Here is a 16387-nt window from a genome sequence, read left to right as displayed (position 1 = left end):
CATTTTTCATGGTTATAAAGAGTATTACTGCCAACCCCAAACTGCCCAAATTTCCACAGTCTCCAGATGGGCACATTGTGATGCTGCCTGGGCTATAAGTCACATCACAGTACTTTTCCTCAGATCAGCCTGGCAGCTCAGCCTGTCCAGTTTCCCAAGGAGGGTGGTGAGGTGGGGAGTGGTGCGAGACTTCTGAGTACTTTAAGTGGAAAGGAATTTTTAAAAGCTTGTATGACTATTTCTTAGGATGATGAGGAAATCATTTAATATGCAACCTTTATAGATTGCTGCCTAGCCTCTGAAACTCCAAAATCATTTCTAAAAAATATCAACAGAAAGGTTTCATACAAAATTCCTGCAATGTTAAATCCACTCAGTGTCCTGGCTACTGAAGACAAAGAGTCTGACACACAGTGCAGATGCAAAAGCCAGTTTCACTTCTAGCCTTCCCTGCCACCATTTTCACAAGAAAGTGAGGAGTCGCCATTGTCTTTGCTGAAAAACTTTTGTGAAGATTGGTGGATATTTTTCTCTCTTCCTGTTTAAACCTTGAAGAACAGAGTTGGCTGGGTGCGGTGGCTCAAGCCTGTAATCCCAGCACTTTGGGAGGCCGAGGCGGGTGGATCACTAGGTCAAGAGATCGAGACCATACTGGTCAACATGATGAAACCCCGTCTCTACTAAAAATACAAAAAAATTAGCTGGGCGTGATGGCACACGCCTGTAGTCCCAGCTACTTGGGAGGCTGAGGCAGGAGAATTGCTTGAACCCAGGAGGCGGACGTTGCGGTGAGCCGAGATCGCGCCATTGCACTCCAGCCTGGGTAACAAGAGCGAAACTCCGTCTCAAAAAAAAAAAAAAAAAAAAAAAAGAAGAACAGAGTTGAGTGGAACTTACTTTCTGTTTCTGTTATCTAGAGTGAATTATGAGGTTTAAGAGAAGCAAGTATGAATCTCTTGAGCTTGTGAAATCTCAAGTAGCTAAAAGAATTATTGACATTATTAAACTGGAAGTATTTGAATTTACCTGGATTTAAACCTGCATTGGCATTTTTTATAACATATATGACGACTGAATTTCTGTAGATCCAGTAGGAAATAGCCTATTTTTTTGGGAAAAATCATCTTCCTGAACTTTGCAGTTATTTAATCAAATCTGCATATGGTTCTGGTAGATTTATAGTTCTTTACTGCCTCCCTGACTTTGCATGTGTCTTCATACCACTTTCCAATTTCTTACTTCCTTTTTCTCCTTAACACAATACTCTCTTCCTCTCCAAAATCCATCAGTCTTTAAATGTTTACTTCAAATTCTATCTTCATAAAGTTTTTCTCATACTTTCTTTTCTGTAAACTCTTTCCTATGGCTTGAATGCTCGTGTCCCCTTGAAATTCATATGTTGAAACCTAATTCCCAATGTGATAGTGTTAAGAGGTGGAACCTTTGAGAAGTGATTAGGCCAGATTTCCACCATCATGAACGGGATTAACGCCCTCATGATAGAGGCTTTCGGGAGCTTATCCCTTTTGCCATTTGAAGATGCAGCAAAGAGACAGCAAACAGGTACCATCTGCGAAGCAGAGAAGAAGCCCTTACCGGCCATCAAATATGCTGGTGCCTTTACCGGAAATTCTTAGCCTCCAGAACTATGAGAAATAAATGTTTATAAATTGCTCAGTCTAAAGTATTTTTTCACAGTAGTCAAAAGGGACTAAAACACTCTATAGTCATTAATCATCTTTCTTACCTTCTATACTTATGAGAACTTAAGTAAGTTGCTTAACTTCTCTAAGCCTCAGTTTCCCAAGGGATAAATGGGGATAATTATAGTGCCTACTTTGTAGTGTGATTATGAGGGTTAGAGTATTTAATACATATAAAATATTATGATGGAGTCTGACACATTATAAGCATGTGACAAATATTAATTTTGATTAACATTTAATAGCTAATTGTATCCTTATTTTAAACGCTTTTCAATTTTTTTCTATTTTCCACATGGTAGAGATTAAAATTTATTGATTTATTTATAATATAATGCCAAAGATAATCTTTCTTCTAATTTTCAATTATATTGATAAAGAGTTGCCAATTGACAGTTTTCGTAAAAGTCAGCTTAATTACAATAAAATGTTTATTATAATTAAGCTGTATAAGTAAATAAAATTAAAACAAAAACATAAACTTAACTATAATAAAATGTTTTTAAATTACGTGAATTAATTATATTTAATTAATATACACAATATATAATTATATATTTATTATACATAAATTTTATTTATTTAAATAAATTTTTATTTTTATTATATAAAATTAATAAATTTATATAAATATAAAATTAATATAACTTAAATATATTTCTACATTTTAATTTCAATTTAATATCACCCATGATACACTAAAATAATCATTTATTTCCCCCACCCCAAATTTAAACCCATGAAATTGTATTTTTGGGAAATTCTTATCTAAAATATCTGTCATATTGTAGAACTTCTATGGATATGAATGAATCAATATCCTAGTTACTGATATAGACAAATGATTACGCACCAAGAATTTTGAAGTATGACTTTATTGTTTACTGAAATTGCATGCAGGAAGAAATAGCTAGTTTTAACACACTAGTGTTATGTCTTCTTTTTTACATGATTTAAACAGGGATACATCTCAAAATCTCTCCAAATCCCTCATAAATTTGTGATTTACAGGGGAGGGAGGGCCTCGTACTCTAAAGCAAACAAACTTCAAAAGGCTGTTTCAAGGTAAAATTCGGCAATATTAATTTGAAAGCAGGAACAGTTCAGCCATTTGTAGACAGTCATATGTCTGTCCAGAAACCAATGGTAGTGTGCCACCAAGGATTAAGACAGGGTCCCAAAGTTTGTTTGAGAGATAAAATACTAAGGTCATGTAAATCACAGGAGCCACTTTATCTCTATTACTTTGTTATCTTTAGAAAGTAGTTTTAACTCTTCAAGCAGTTTTAAACCATTGTGTAGTATTTTGCAATGGAGAAGACACTTTAGATAGGATGGAAATATCTCTTAAACCCTTCCTTTCCTCCTTTGCATTTCCACGTCTCTCCTCTAGTTTTGTTCTTATCACTTTATGCCTAACTCATAGGACTATCTCCTTCCCAGTCTTCCCATTTTAGTTTTATCCAAACAACTTTCCATGTAATTGTCTGTTTATATTCCCAAAGTGCTGCTTTCAGCACATATATAATGAATGGCTGGTCCATAGTAGCCTTGCTTTAAGTAACTTCCCACTGTCCCGAGGGAAAAACTTAAAATCACATCCGGCATGGTTTGTAAATCTCAGTAGGAAACTGTGGTATAATAAAAATTGTATTTGGTCTTTTTTCCTGGTTTCTTCTACAGAGCTTCTAAAACCCTCTGCAGTCCCTAAGTTATAGAGGTCTCTGTTATGCAAATGAAGTGGCTGACCATAGCCTCCTATATAGTTTCAGGATGGAGGCTGGTCACCAGAAAGACCAACCATGGGATTTGAGCACTCAAACTTTGGGCCAGCCTGACCTGAGTTAAAAAGTCAACTAACCAGGAGGGGAAGGGGGCTGGAGACTGAGTTCAATCATTTGGCCAATAATTTAATCAGTCTCATATGTATATATATATATATATATATATATATATATGGTGAACACCCCCAAAAAAATATGAACTCTAAGGCTCAGGGGAGCTTCCTGGTGGATGAACATATAGCTATACCAAGTGAGTGTGTGCACTGAGTCCACAGGGTGAGGGTGTGGAAGTTGTGTGGTCTCTCCCTGACCTTACCCTATGTATGTCTTCATTTGGCTCTTTTTGAGATGTAGCCTTTATAAAAAAAAAAAAAAAAAAAAAGCTGTGATCAAACCTGTGCTTTCCTGAGTTCTGTGAGTTGTTCTAGTGAATACTGAACCTGAGAGGGTCATAGGAGTCACTAAATTTGAAGCCAGGTGGGCAGAAGTGTGAGTTGCCTGGGACCTCCTGAGATTCTTGACTGGCATCCTAAGTGAGGGCAGTCTCATGAAGGACACTGCCCCTCAACCTGTGGAATCTGGGCCAATTCTGGTAGTTAGTCTCATAACTGAGTTGAGGTGGAAGCAGAACAAAGACATTTAAATAGCTATTACTGGAATCTATAGAAATAGATGAAGTCACCAGAGCATGATTATATATAGCATTGCTGCAATGAAAAAACTGATTTACTAATGGCCTGCTCAGGACCACAAAATGATAAACCTGCTTCCTCTAATCTGGCTTACCTAGAACATGTTAGGATAGCCTCATGCTAAGGAATCATGCCCATGAGTCATCTGAAGACAGGAGTAGTCAACATATTTTGACTAGCCTAGGTCAAGGCTAGTGCAAGGACTGCATTGTGAACCGTGGTATTAATTTCCCAGGGTCTTCCACTGTTTTATTGAGGCAGAAAACATGAGTGTCCTTTATCACTTAGTTTCTCTAAAAAATATTCTACCTAGGCCAAAAAAAAAAAAAAAAAAAAAAAGAAAGAAAGAAAAAGAAAACCAAGCCTATGATAAGTTATAAGTAAGTGGATAGGCTATGTGTGAAGATTTGGATTTATCTGCTCTTTCTATATCCTAGACAGTAATTCCGAGAAAAATCAAGTTGCTGGTACTGCTGATAGTGGTGTATGGGGGAGGGAGGGCCCTGTCTATTTATTGCTCAGTAAGCTATCTGTTTCCAATTTTGACAGTAAAACATAGCAACAGGGGAAAGAAAGGAGAAATCACAAAGCAAGTATCCACTGCCTAGCAGGCTCAGAACAAATGCTTTTAACTTATGTTAGCTTATTTAACATAAGCTTATGAAGACATATATAAAAGTTATGAAGACATAACCTCCCTGAGGGATAGGTATTAATATCCTCACCTTGTAGGCACTCAAAGTGGCTCAGAATTCCCTGAGATCTCATAGTAAGTTAAAGAACAAGCATTATCATTCAGGGTTGTCTGAATCCAAATTTAAACTCTGTGCTCTCCTTTACAGCCTAGTTTGCAGCTTTGAGCCTCATTATGGCATACATAAGTCACACCCTGGTTTAATAAAGCCAAGAAAGGTTGTCTTTTCCCCCTACATTTGCAAGAGGTGGGATGAGATTTAGTAACACTCATGTTAGACTGGAGTCAGCTCCTGAACCAATTTTCTTGAGACAAATCAGAGATTTTCACTGTCAAGACAATAATGAAAATTCTTTGCAGCCTCCTCCCTCAATGTTATCTCTTTCAGGCAAATTGGTGTTAATTCTGGGGCCAGCAGGAACAAGTAATCATCACAGCCTCCGAGAAATATCCTTGGCACAGTTGCCCGGGGCACACTTGGCTGTGTTTTACAGAACGCTGTTCCCACGCCCCAGAATTAACTCTGTCTAGTTGTAGATAGCCAGAAGTGACCCTTCTAGCAAGAATCCTTGATGGTACGTCCCCCATGTCTTCCAGAAGACCTGCTAAAAGGCTCAAAATATGCTGAACTCACACTGGGCAGATGAGGTTGGGACGCTGCATTACTGTCTCTTTGTCATTAGTAAATCTTCCTGGCACAGTTAGCTGGGACCTAACATGAAGGGCCTGGCACATAGTGCCCAGCCCCCGGTGGTGAAGGTACAAGGGAGTAGGACAGGGCACAGTGATCTCCACAGTCTCACTTGGCCGCCAGCAGGGTGGGCAGCTCAGGACGGTGTCTCACCTGGGCCAAAATTTTGAGCAGTCTGTGGACTGGTACCTGGGTTGCAAGCAGAGTGCATGTACTCACCAGAGAACACCTTTGGCTGAACGCACTCTTCCTCTCATTTCCTGAGGGCTCCCAGCAGTTGATTTCCCTTGGAAACAAGCAGAAATCTGTTTTAATCATCTGGCATTTTTAGTATCCTAATTTGTATGGGAACCTGGAGATAGAGACAGATGGTACATTCATTATCTGAGAAAGCTACAGCTGAAAGAAAAACAGTGGAAGCCGGTCTTAAAACTGGAAAGTTTCAGCAGATGCCCCCAAATTACTTCCCTTCATCTCAGGGACTGTCAACAGTGCTGCCAAAGGTGTTCTGTTTTAGCTCAGTATTTCCAGCAAGATTTACAGTTGAACCTTGCTCTGTGCTTCCCCCATGGCCCTTTACAGCCTGTCAGCTCTCGTAGTTGGATATTGGAGCCCCCCATTAATCTCCTGAACCAGATACAGAGGTGGAATGAGCACAAGCTTAGGAGGAGTCAGTCAGACCTGAGTTCTAATCTTGACTCCTGACCTTACTAGTTCACTGGTGTTGAGCTAAAACTGAACTTCCCCATGCTTCATTTTTCTTTTTCTTTCTCGTGTTTAAAAATTTTTTTTTTTTACTTTTTTGGAGACAGGGTCTCGCTCTGTCACCCAGGCTGGAGTGCAATGTTGTGATCTCAGCTCACTGCACCCTCCGCCTCCCAGGTTCAAACAGTTCATCTGCCTCAGCCTCCTGAGTAGCTGGGATTACAGGTGCATACCATCATGCCTGGCTAATATTTGTATTTTTAGTAGAGATGGAGTTTCGCTGTGTTGGCCAGGCTGGCCTCGAACTTCTAATCTCAAGTGATCTGCCCACGTTAGTCTCCCAAAGTGCTGGGATTACAGTCGTAAGCCACCAGGCCCTGCCCATTTTTCTCATCTGAAAATTCCATTCATTCCTTTAATAAATATTTACTGATCATATATTTTGAGCCAGGTACTATTTTAGGAACTACAGAGATAGCAATGAATAAATACAATCCTCACCTTTGTGGGGTTTATATTCTATTTTGGAGGACAGAAACTTTAAGAAATGAGTAGAAGAAATACTATGCCAGCTGGTGAGAAGTGTTATAAAGAATAATAATGCAGAGACAGGGAGTATTTGGACAAGGCAATGTCAGATTTTAAAAAGGCTGATCAGGGAAATTTCCTCACTGTGAAGAGGCAGTCGAGGAAAGGCCTGAAGGAGGTGTGAGGGTGGGCTTGTGGCTACTGAAGAAAGAGCATTTTGGGAGAGGCCCTAGGGTTAGGAGATTACCAGGTGTTTTTGAGGAACAGCAAGGAGTCCAGTATGGCTGGAGTCAGTGCAGAGCTTTGGGCAACACCAAAAAAATTGGGCTGTGGTCACTGTCACTCTCATACTGGAAGGGTTTGAGGAGAGGTGACGTGATCTAAGATGTATCAGGGTTATTCTAGCTGCTGTGGTAAGAGCAGACTGCAGGGGACAAGTTTAGAATGTTATCAGTCATCAAAGGGAGACTCCATGATGGTTTGCACCAGGGTAATTGATATCAGGTGGTGAGAAGTGGCTGAATTCTGGTCAGCACATTCTTTTGAAAGTACAGTTTTAAGAATATGCAACAGATTGGATGTGGGGTAAGAGAAAGGGAGAGGAGTCAGAAATAACTCCAAAGCTTTTAGCCTGGTTACTGAGAAGAAAGGAATGTCCATTTTCTGACATGCAAAATAGTTTAAGAGGAACAGGTGGAAGGGATGGGAAATCTGGAATTCTGTTTTGAACATGTTAAGTTTGAGGTGCCAATTAGAAATCCAGGCTGGGTGTGATGGCTCGTGCCTGTAATCTCAACACTTTGGGAGGCTGAGGCAGGTGGAATGCTTGAGCCCAGGAGTTGGAGAGCAGCTGGGCAACATGGCAAAACCTTGTCTTTCCTAAATATGCAAAAAATTATCCAGGTGTGGTGGCACATGTCTGTAGTCTCAGCTACACTAGGGGCTGAGGTGGGAGAATCATCCGAGCCTGGGAAATTGAGGCTGCAGTGAGTAGTGATCATGCCACTACAGCCTGGGTGACAGAAGTGAGACTCTGATTTTGTCTTTGAGAAAACAAGAGTAATCTCTCCTGATGCTTTACAGGGAGAAGGTGAGCTGATTGAGAAGCAAATAACTCAGTTTCTGTGCTTTCCCAGCTTGGGCACTATTATTTCCTTGTAGCCGATCTAATGGGATTTCAGGGTCCTGGCACTGGAATAAATAATATAGAAAGTACACATCCCACCCCCAGCACCACCTCCCATTTACCTTTTTTTAAGGATAGTTACAGGCTAGAGTTGGAAAGAGGGTACTTAAGACTAAGGGTGTAGAGAAGGCCATGGAGAAGAGAATGTTTTTGCTTATATTAGTTTCAGGAAGGTTCTGGGGTCCTGAATGGAGGAGGCATTAAAGGCTAGAGGTGAGTTGTACAGTGGAAATTATAATACTAACTTGCAGGGATGCTCACATCCTGGCTCAAAGTAGGGTTCTATGAATCTCAGTTCACTTTCTTAAAGACAAGAACTCTGCATTATTAATCTTTGTACTCTTAGGAGGTACATAGTAAGCGTCTCTATTTCCAGACTTGAATTTAGTCACTTTATGTCTTTATGTTTCTAAGGTACTGAAGACTTAAGGGTCAGGTCTAGGTAAAGTTTAGACTTTATTCTAGAGCAGTACTGCCTGATAGAAATAAGATGAAAGCCACAGAGGCAATTTAAAATTTTCTAGTAACCACCTTTTAAAAAGTAAAAAGAAATCAATGATTAATTTTAATAATATATATAATTTAACCCACATTGGACAGGGCAGCAATTGGGGTGTATTTTCCTCTCTTGCTTTATATGTTTGAGCCTGATATTTGACTGCTGACAGATGGTGTGTTTTCTGTCCATTAGGTTCAGATACTACTTGTTCTTTTGCTTTATGTAGCAAGCAAGTTTTTTTGTGCATCTACTGGAGATATTCTGTGACTATCCAAGCTCACACACATGCACCTTAATATGTGGCCACTATTCCTGTACATGTTGGAGACAGAGGATCAAAAACATTTTTAGTGTTCCACCTGCTTTTACCTCCCACAGGTGGAAACATCACTCAATAAAAACCACCAATAAAAGACCCAATAATACCAACAATATTGTACCTACAAATGTTTACTTGAATGGGTGGTCATTCTAATGGTTTCATTTAAAAACATTACCTTTCTCTGATTTTTTTTTTTTTTTTTTTTTTTTGAGACGGAGTTGAGCTCTTGTTACCCAGGCTGGAGTGCAATGGCGCAATCTCGGCTCACCGCAACCTCCGCCTCCTAGGTTCAGGCAATTCTCCTGCCTCAGCCTCCCGAGTAGCTGGGATTACAGGCATGCGCCACCATGCCCAGCTAATTTTTTGTATTTTTAGTAGAGACAGGGTTTCACCATGTTGACCAGGATGGTCTCGATCTCTCGACCTCGTGATCCACCCGTCTCGGCCTCCCAAAGTGCTGGGATTATAGGCTTGAGCCACTGCGCCCGGCCCCTTTCTCTGATTTTTATGTTAAAAATATCTATGACAAAAAAGCATTAAAAAGCTGAAAGTAGGACACAGACAACTTGGAATTGGTGGCAGAATGTCTTCTACGAAATGGCACACATAGAAAATAAAAACAGAAACAACAACAACAAAATAAAAACAAGGGAAAGCTATCTTGAAAAATGTATAGCCTTTAGTCACAGAATAAATAGAGACTTAATTTACAATTCAGTTTATTAAAATTACCTCTTGGTACTTTTACTGACTCAATTATGTTTCTAACTTACAAAGTCCCTCCCTGACTCCAGGAATGCTAATGCTGGTCCTTAATAGGGAAGGCACCACAGCCAGTGCTGTTCTAAGCACTTTATATGTATGAATTTATTTAGCTTTAATAACAATCTATGCCTGTTTTAACAACCCTATACAGTAACAACTGTTAATCTCAGCTCTGTCACTTGCTAGTTAGGAGACTCTCTGAGACTCAATGTTTAAAAATGTAAAATAGGCCGGGCGCGGTGGCTCAAGCCTGTAATCCCAGCACTTTGGGAGGCCGAGGCGGGTGGATCACGAGGTCAACAGATCGAGACCATCCTGGTCAACATGGTGAAACCCCGTCTCTACTAAAAATTACAAAAAGTTAGCTGGGCACGGTGGCGCGTGCCTGTAATCCCAGCTACTCGGGAGGCTGAGGCAGGAGAATTGCCTGAACCCAGGGGGCGGAGGTTGCGGTGAGCCGAGATTGCGCCATTGCACTCCAGCCTGGGTAACAAGAGCGAAACTCCGTCTCAAAAAAAAAAAAAAAAAAAAGTAAAATATAGATAAAAATACAACTCACCTCACAAGATTGGTATAATAATTAACTCGAGGTAATTGTGAAGCTACACACACAGAACAGTGCTTGACACATAGTAAGCTTTCAATATAGATCACTACTATTATTGATGACAAATACAAGATTTACTTTGCAAATCTCAAGGGAAGAGGTTACAAACATTCTATGGCAAGGAAGCCACAGAGTGAGAACCTCCTCTCCTGGCTCAGGCAGTGGTTTTCTGCTTCAAGAACTACAGCTTTTCTTCTCTGTATACTAGAAAGTTTTGGAGACTATATTAACAGGTTCCAGGTCATTAGGGAGCTCCTACTACAATGCCTGGCAAAGAATACTTCAACATCACTAGCATTTTAAAAATTAGTATTATATACTCTAAGTTCTGGGTGCAGAACATGCAGGTTTGTTACATTGGTGTACACATGCCATGGTGGTTTGCTGCACCCATCAACCCATCATCTACATTAGGTATTTCTCCTAATGTTATCCTCCCCTAGCTTTCAGCCCCCAACAGGCCCCAGTGTGTGATGTTCCCCTCCCTGTGTCCATGTGTTCTCCTTATTCAACTCTCTCTTATAGTGAGAACATGTGGTGTTTGGTTTTCTGTTCTTGTGTCAGTTTGCTGAGAATGATGGTTTCCAGCTTCATCCATGTCCCTGCAAAGGACATGAACTTATCCTTTTTTTTATGGCTGCATAGTATTCTGTGATGTATATGTGCTACATTTTCTTTATCCAGTCTATCATTGATGGGCATTTGGGTTGGTTCAAAGTCTTTGGTATTGTGAACAGTGCCACAGTAAATGTATGTGTGCATGTGTCTTTATAGTAGAATGATTTATAATCCTTTGGGTGTATACTAAGTAATGAGATTGCTGGGTCAAATGGTATTTCTAGTTCTAGAATAGGAATACATGCACATGGTACAAAATTCGAAAAAATACAAAAAGATAAGCAGAGAAAATATACACGGCGTTACCAGGTATTTTTTTGTGCATCTACTGGGACATTCTGTGACTATCCAAGTTCACACACATGTACTTTAAGCAAATATTAAATTAGCAAATATATCTAGTAGAGTCTATTGTTTTTACTGGAATGTCCAAAAGCCCGAGAGTTTATAAGACCTGGAAGAAGAATCTTAGTTTAGAAATTTGATTGTTCCCCAGGGACGCTTTCTTACTGGCTCATATTAGCCATTGATTGTGTTAGTGATCATCTCACCAAGGCCCCAGGGAGGGCTCAATAATCAGGCATAGGGAGTTAGAAGTGGGCAAGAAGAAGATTCAAGGGAAGGAAGATAAGGTGACAGGTGACTACTAGGTGTCAGATATGACTAAGAATTTTATATGTGTTGTTTCAATTTTCTTAATCACCCTGTAACATAGCTATTATTCTTTTCCATTTTGCAGATGAGAAAACTGAGCTGTATAGAAAGGTTGTCTGATGTGTCTAAGATAACACAGCTGGAAAGTTGAGGAGTCAGAATTCAAATTTAAGTCTGGCTGGTGTCAAAATCCCCAGCCCAGTGACTTCCATACTACGAAATGGACAAAAGAGATGATCAGGTACCCAGAAGGGCAGAAAGTAGCTGAATTACTAGTTGTTTTGAATGCGCTAGGAAGGGAAGAGAGATACAATCTGAAAAACTAACATTTACCACATCAAAACAACACCCAGTAGGAAAGTTGACAGCCCTTTTCTGTCTTAATACTGATGGCAGTGGTGGGCCATCCCAAGCAGCTGCTGCCATTGCACCACCGGCTGCAGCCAGGCGGGACCCACCTCAGGCCCGGAGCCTCTGCCACTCTATACCCTGGCACTGTGGCATCGCTCTTGCCCACTGCCGCTGTGGGGAGGTGTGGGAGGTGGTGGACAGTCCCTGGAGCCTGCCCCTCGGAGCCTCCACGATGGGGCCAAGCTGAGTTGCCTTCTGGTGTGGGGGCAGCATGGTTGGGCACAGGGGCATGCAGAGAGGGGCCCCGAGGTGGAGCTGGACCAAGGGTGGTGCTGCATTCCAGGGAGCTGGCAGGAGCAAGGAGCAGGCAGGAGCCCCACCCTCCCAGGCGCCTCTACAGCCACCTGGGTTGGCATCTCTGTATTCTCAGGGGTCTGGGAAGCCCCCCTCTTACCCTCCTTATGCTTGAAGGTGTCTGCTCCTACTGCCTGGCCTTTCCCTGCTGTTGGCTCCAATCCCAGAGTGGAGTTGAGGCCAAATGTGGGCACTGTCACAGCCCAGCTAGGTATACACACACTTGGGGCAGTGCTGACATGCCAGCTCCCTGGCACCTCAGTCCCCTCTGGACTCTGGGCATTGACAAGCACAGGAGGGAGGCAAAGGAGGGTGCTGAGAACAGCCCAGTGCTGGCCCTGCCCATGCTTCTTGACATGAACAGCCTGGGTGTCATGAACAGTAGCAGGAGGCAGACAGGCTCCTGGGTAGAAGGGGACTGGTCCCTAGTGAAGCCCCATTCTCAAACCAGGGAGGACCTGAAGCCTGGGGGCCAGGGTCCCAGTCCCAGGGACTGGAGGGAGAACCTGTGGTGCTTTTCCCTGGGCCCACCCATGGCCACCCATGGACCAATCAGCACATACTTCCTCCCCTCTGAGGCCCATAAAAACCCTGGATTCAGCCAGACTCTGGCAGAGAACAGAGAAAAGATAGAGAGAAGAGGGTGAGATGATGGGACCACCAGCTGCAGAGAGGAGCTGCCCACCCCAGGGACTCTTGTCCACTGAGAGCTGAGAAGACAATGGGATGAACAGCTGCAGAGAGGAACTACCCTCTCTGCTGACAGCTAGATACTTGTTGGGATGAACTTCCCAGCAGAGAGGAGCTTCCCTCTCTGATGACAGCTGAACACTTTGAGATACCCTGGCTATGGAGAGGAGTGGCCCACTGCAGGTGTCCTCTGAGCTGTTCTATTGCTCAATAAAACTCCTTTTTGTCTTGCTCACCCTCCACTTCTCTGTGCACCTCATTCTTCCTGGCACAGGTCAAGAACTCAGGACCTTCCAAATGGCAAAACTAAAAGAACTGTAACCCAAACAGGGCTGAAACATGCCCCTGCTTGCCACATTGTGGGTGAAAAGGAGAGAAGAGCTGTGGCCCTTCAGGGAGCCCAGATCTGAGAGCTCCCTGAGCCAGGGCTTTGACTCCCTCTTTGGGGTTCTGCAGTTCCTGCTGTCTCCAAGTTTCTGGGTTCAGCTACATACCTTGATGCCAGCTGGGGAAGCTGCTTGTGGTGCACCTGATCCAGCTGCAACCTCACAGAGAACCAGTGCCTGTGCTAGCACCTGGAGCTGCCTGTTCTGTGGCAGTAGCCAGCATGTCTAACAGCGCAGTGGCCAGACCCCACCCTAGCTTACACACCCCTTGCCACTCCACGCCTGACTCATAGTCTCCCTTAGAGGGCATGGAATCCAGGCTGGTAGTGTGAACTGGGTGCAGCCTGCCAGACCGAGTGGGTGGAACAAGCCTAGAGCACCAAGCAAAACTCGGCAAAGGCTCCACCAGCCACAGCGGTTTCCAGCCAGAAAAGTGACACCCGAAGATCCCAAAATACCACCTTTCAGATATATTGGCAATTGACCAGGACACATTTTTTAAAATGTTCTCTTAATTTCCTTATAGTTTTTCCTGATCCATCACTGACAGAAAGGACACATTTTAAACATTCAGAGAGACCAGGTTTAAGGTGAGTATACAGAGCTTTGTTGGGAAAAGCAGATGTTCTGTACCTGATGCTACCTTAGTTCATGCAAAGAGTCCTCATTTCTGTGACTAAGTGGAAATCAGCTATAGTTACTTGAGCACATCACTAAGGCTTTTGTAAATAAAAATTCCTGAATAAGAAAATTAGATACATTCTTCAGTTCTGGTGTTGTTACCAATGGTCTTAGTCAGTTTGAGCTGTGATAACAAGTATCCTAGACTGGGTGGCGTAAGCAACAGACACTCTGTTTCTCACAGTTCCAGAGGCTAGGAAGTCCAAGATCAAGGTGTTGGCAGATTCAGTTCTTGGTGGTGGCCCTCTTCCTGGCTTGTAGATGGCTGACTTTTTGCTGTATCTTCACATGACACACACAGACAGAGAGTGAGCTGTTAGTCACTTCTTGTAAGGGTTCTAATTCTAACATGGGGCTCCACCCTGTGACCTCATCTAAATCTAACTACCCCTAAAGCCCCACCTCCTAATACTCTCACATTGTGGCTTAGAGATTTAATATATAAATTCTGGGGGAAGACACAAATATTCAGCCCATAACACTAACAATCACTAAATAATGCATACATACAGAGTTTAGAAATTGGCAAAGGAAATTCACATAAATCACCTTATTTGAACCTCACAGTTGTTACCTGTGAGGTAGCTATTTTTATTTTCCCTGTTTTACAGATGAGGAAGCTAAGTTGAGAAGCATTCAGTGATTTCCCCAGGGTCATCTGACTAGTCAGTGGCAATGGTAGAGTGCAAATTCAGGTTTTCTAATTCCAAATCCTGTGTTCATTTAGCCACATCAGGAATCAGGCCATTCTGCTCCTAGTGTTAACAACAGCAATAACAAAACAGGAACAGCAGCTGATGTTTATTTGTTGCTGTACCATGGGCCAGTCTGTTTAAAAATATTCTCTCTCAGGGTAGATGCTAGCATTTTATTTTACATCCCTGAGAAAACCTAAAATCAGGGTTAAATCACTTTCCGAGATCACACAGCCAGTATATCACAGAACAAGTATTTGAACCAGGTTTGGCTGAGTCTAGAGACTATGTTCTTAATAAGCCACTTTGCTATAGTGGCCTTTGAAATGCTCTTTGAAAGACAGTATGTAAGATGAAAATATTCTGTTAGATATATTTATTGAGATTTTAGTCAGAAATGGATTTCTTGCCCATTAAAAGCACTAGCATCCTACACAGTGCTCTATTGGAAGTCCTATTTTTCAGGCACCACAGATGGAGGACAGATGTTTCTTTATGCTCTGAAAGGTCCACTTTATGTAGCTGACTATAATGAGATTGTATCTGGCTCTGAATGTTGTAGGAAATTGGTATCAGGCAGATCATTCCAAGTGAAAGCCAAATCAAAGGCATTATTGCACAGATTTGATAGAAAAAAGAAGAGCCAAAACAACAGGATGTTATTCAGTGGTATGGGTGGAAAGTTTTCAGAGTTCATTCTGAACCACACAGACATTTTCAGATGTGTTCTACCCTACGATTCAGCCTGAAGTCAGAGAAGTGCATGTACGCTTGATTGAGACGTGTGTGACAGGGCGAGGTGGCAGGCGGATTGGAGGTTGGGTGCCACAGGTGTGGGTAATGCAATTCTGAACTTCATTTCAGTGTGCTTTGGAATAACACGGAAAGCATGGGGAGTGAGTGGAAACTGCTGTGACTTAAGTAGACTTCGGATAAACAGGAGCTTTCTGTGAGTTCAGAAAGTGTAGATGCCTGAGTGTATTCTGAATACTCATTTGGGAAGAATGATTATACTTCTAAGACAATAGTTCACAGCTTTCTTTGTGTATATTACAATCACCACTGCAACAGCTGAGAAGGATTTTCAGGCTCAATACACAAGTGCGCTTATGTTTTGACCAAGCTGACCTCCAGGTTAGAAAGTCCATTTGCTTTCTACAGATAATCATAGCATCTCAGAGCCTAAAAGTGGCCTTAGAGGCACTTTGCTCAATTCTCCTTATTTTACTGAAGAGGAAGCTGAGGCCCAGTGAGGTCTAGTGATATAATGGCATCAAACTTAACGCAGTTGGGAATTCCCTGAATATCAATGGACACTAGTTCCAGGCAGTGTATGCAGATTTGGTTGAGTTTTTGCATACTATTTAAGAGGGCAAACTTTGAAACCAGATCTAGATTCTAATCCAGTTTCCTTTGCTTACTAGCTGTGTGTCCTTTGGAAAATCACTTAACTTCCCTAAGCCTCAGTTTTACTATCTGTAGAATGAATTTAAGTTTTCTTCCTTCAACATCATTATACCCCATGCCCTCAAAGAATATATCCAAAGTACTATTTCCTCATGCCATTTCCTCACCACAAGGCTTTAACAACTGTTCACTGTTTCAACAGTTTGGACACAAAAGTCTCCACTAGTGGTTTCTGGCACATGCCTTTGCCTGTAGGCATCCTGGCTGACCCACTGGCCAGCAGACACCTTGCAAATGCCCAGCTTTCAGCTATTTATTCATTACACACCTACAGTGTAGAATACTATAGTAAATCATAGGTGCAGATACTATATT

The 16387-nt window shown here is 41.9% G+C and overlaps 1 protein-coding gene across 1 annotated transcript in view; it reads right to left on the bottom strand.

The window, feature by feature from the left end:
• Nucleotides 1-16387, bottom strand: part of LRRC8C (leucine rich repeat containing 8 VRAC subunit C) — a 149725-nt gene that overhangs the window by 111569 nt on the left and 21769 nt on the right. The window contains exon 2 of the mRNA XM_035252085.3: nt 5784-5850. The gene's annotated coding sequence lies outside the window, so the exon portion shown is untranslated. The remainder of the gene's footprint in view (nt 1-5783; nt 5851-16387) is intronic.

Source organism: Callithrix jacchus, chromosome 7 (assembly GCF_049354715.1).
Source record: "Callithrix jacchus isolate 240 chromosome 7, calJac240_pri, whole genome shotgun sequence".
Taxonomy (NCBI): Eukaryota; Metazoa; Chordata; class Mammalia; order Primates; family Cebidae; genus Callithrix; species Callithrix jacchus.
Note: the sequence above shows the minus strand (reverse complement) of the source record. Positions and strands in the feature narration are given on the sequence as shown.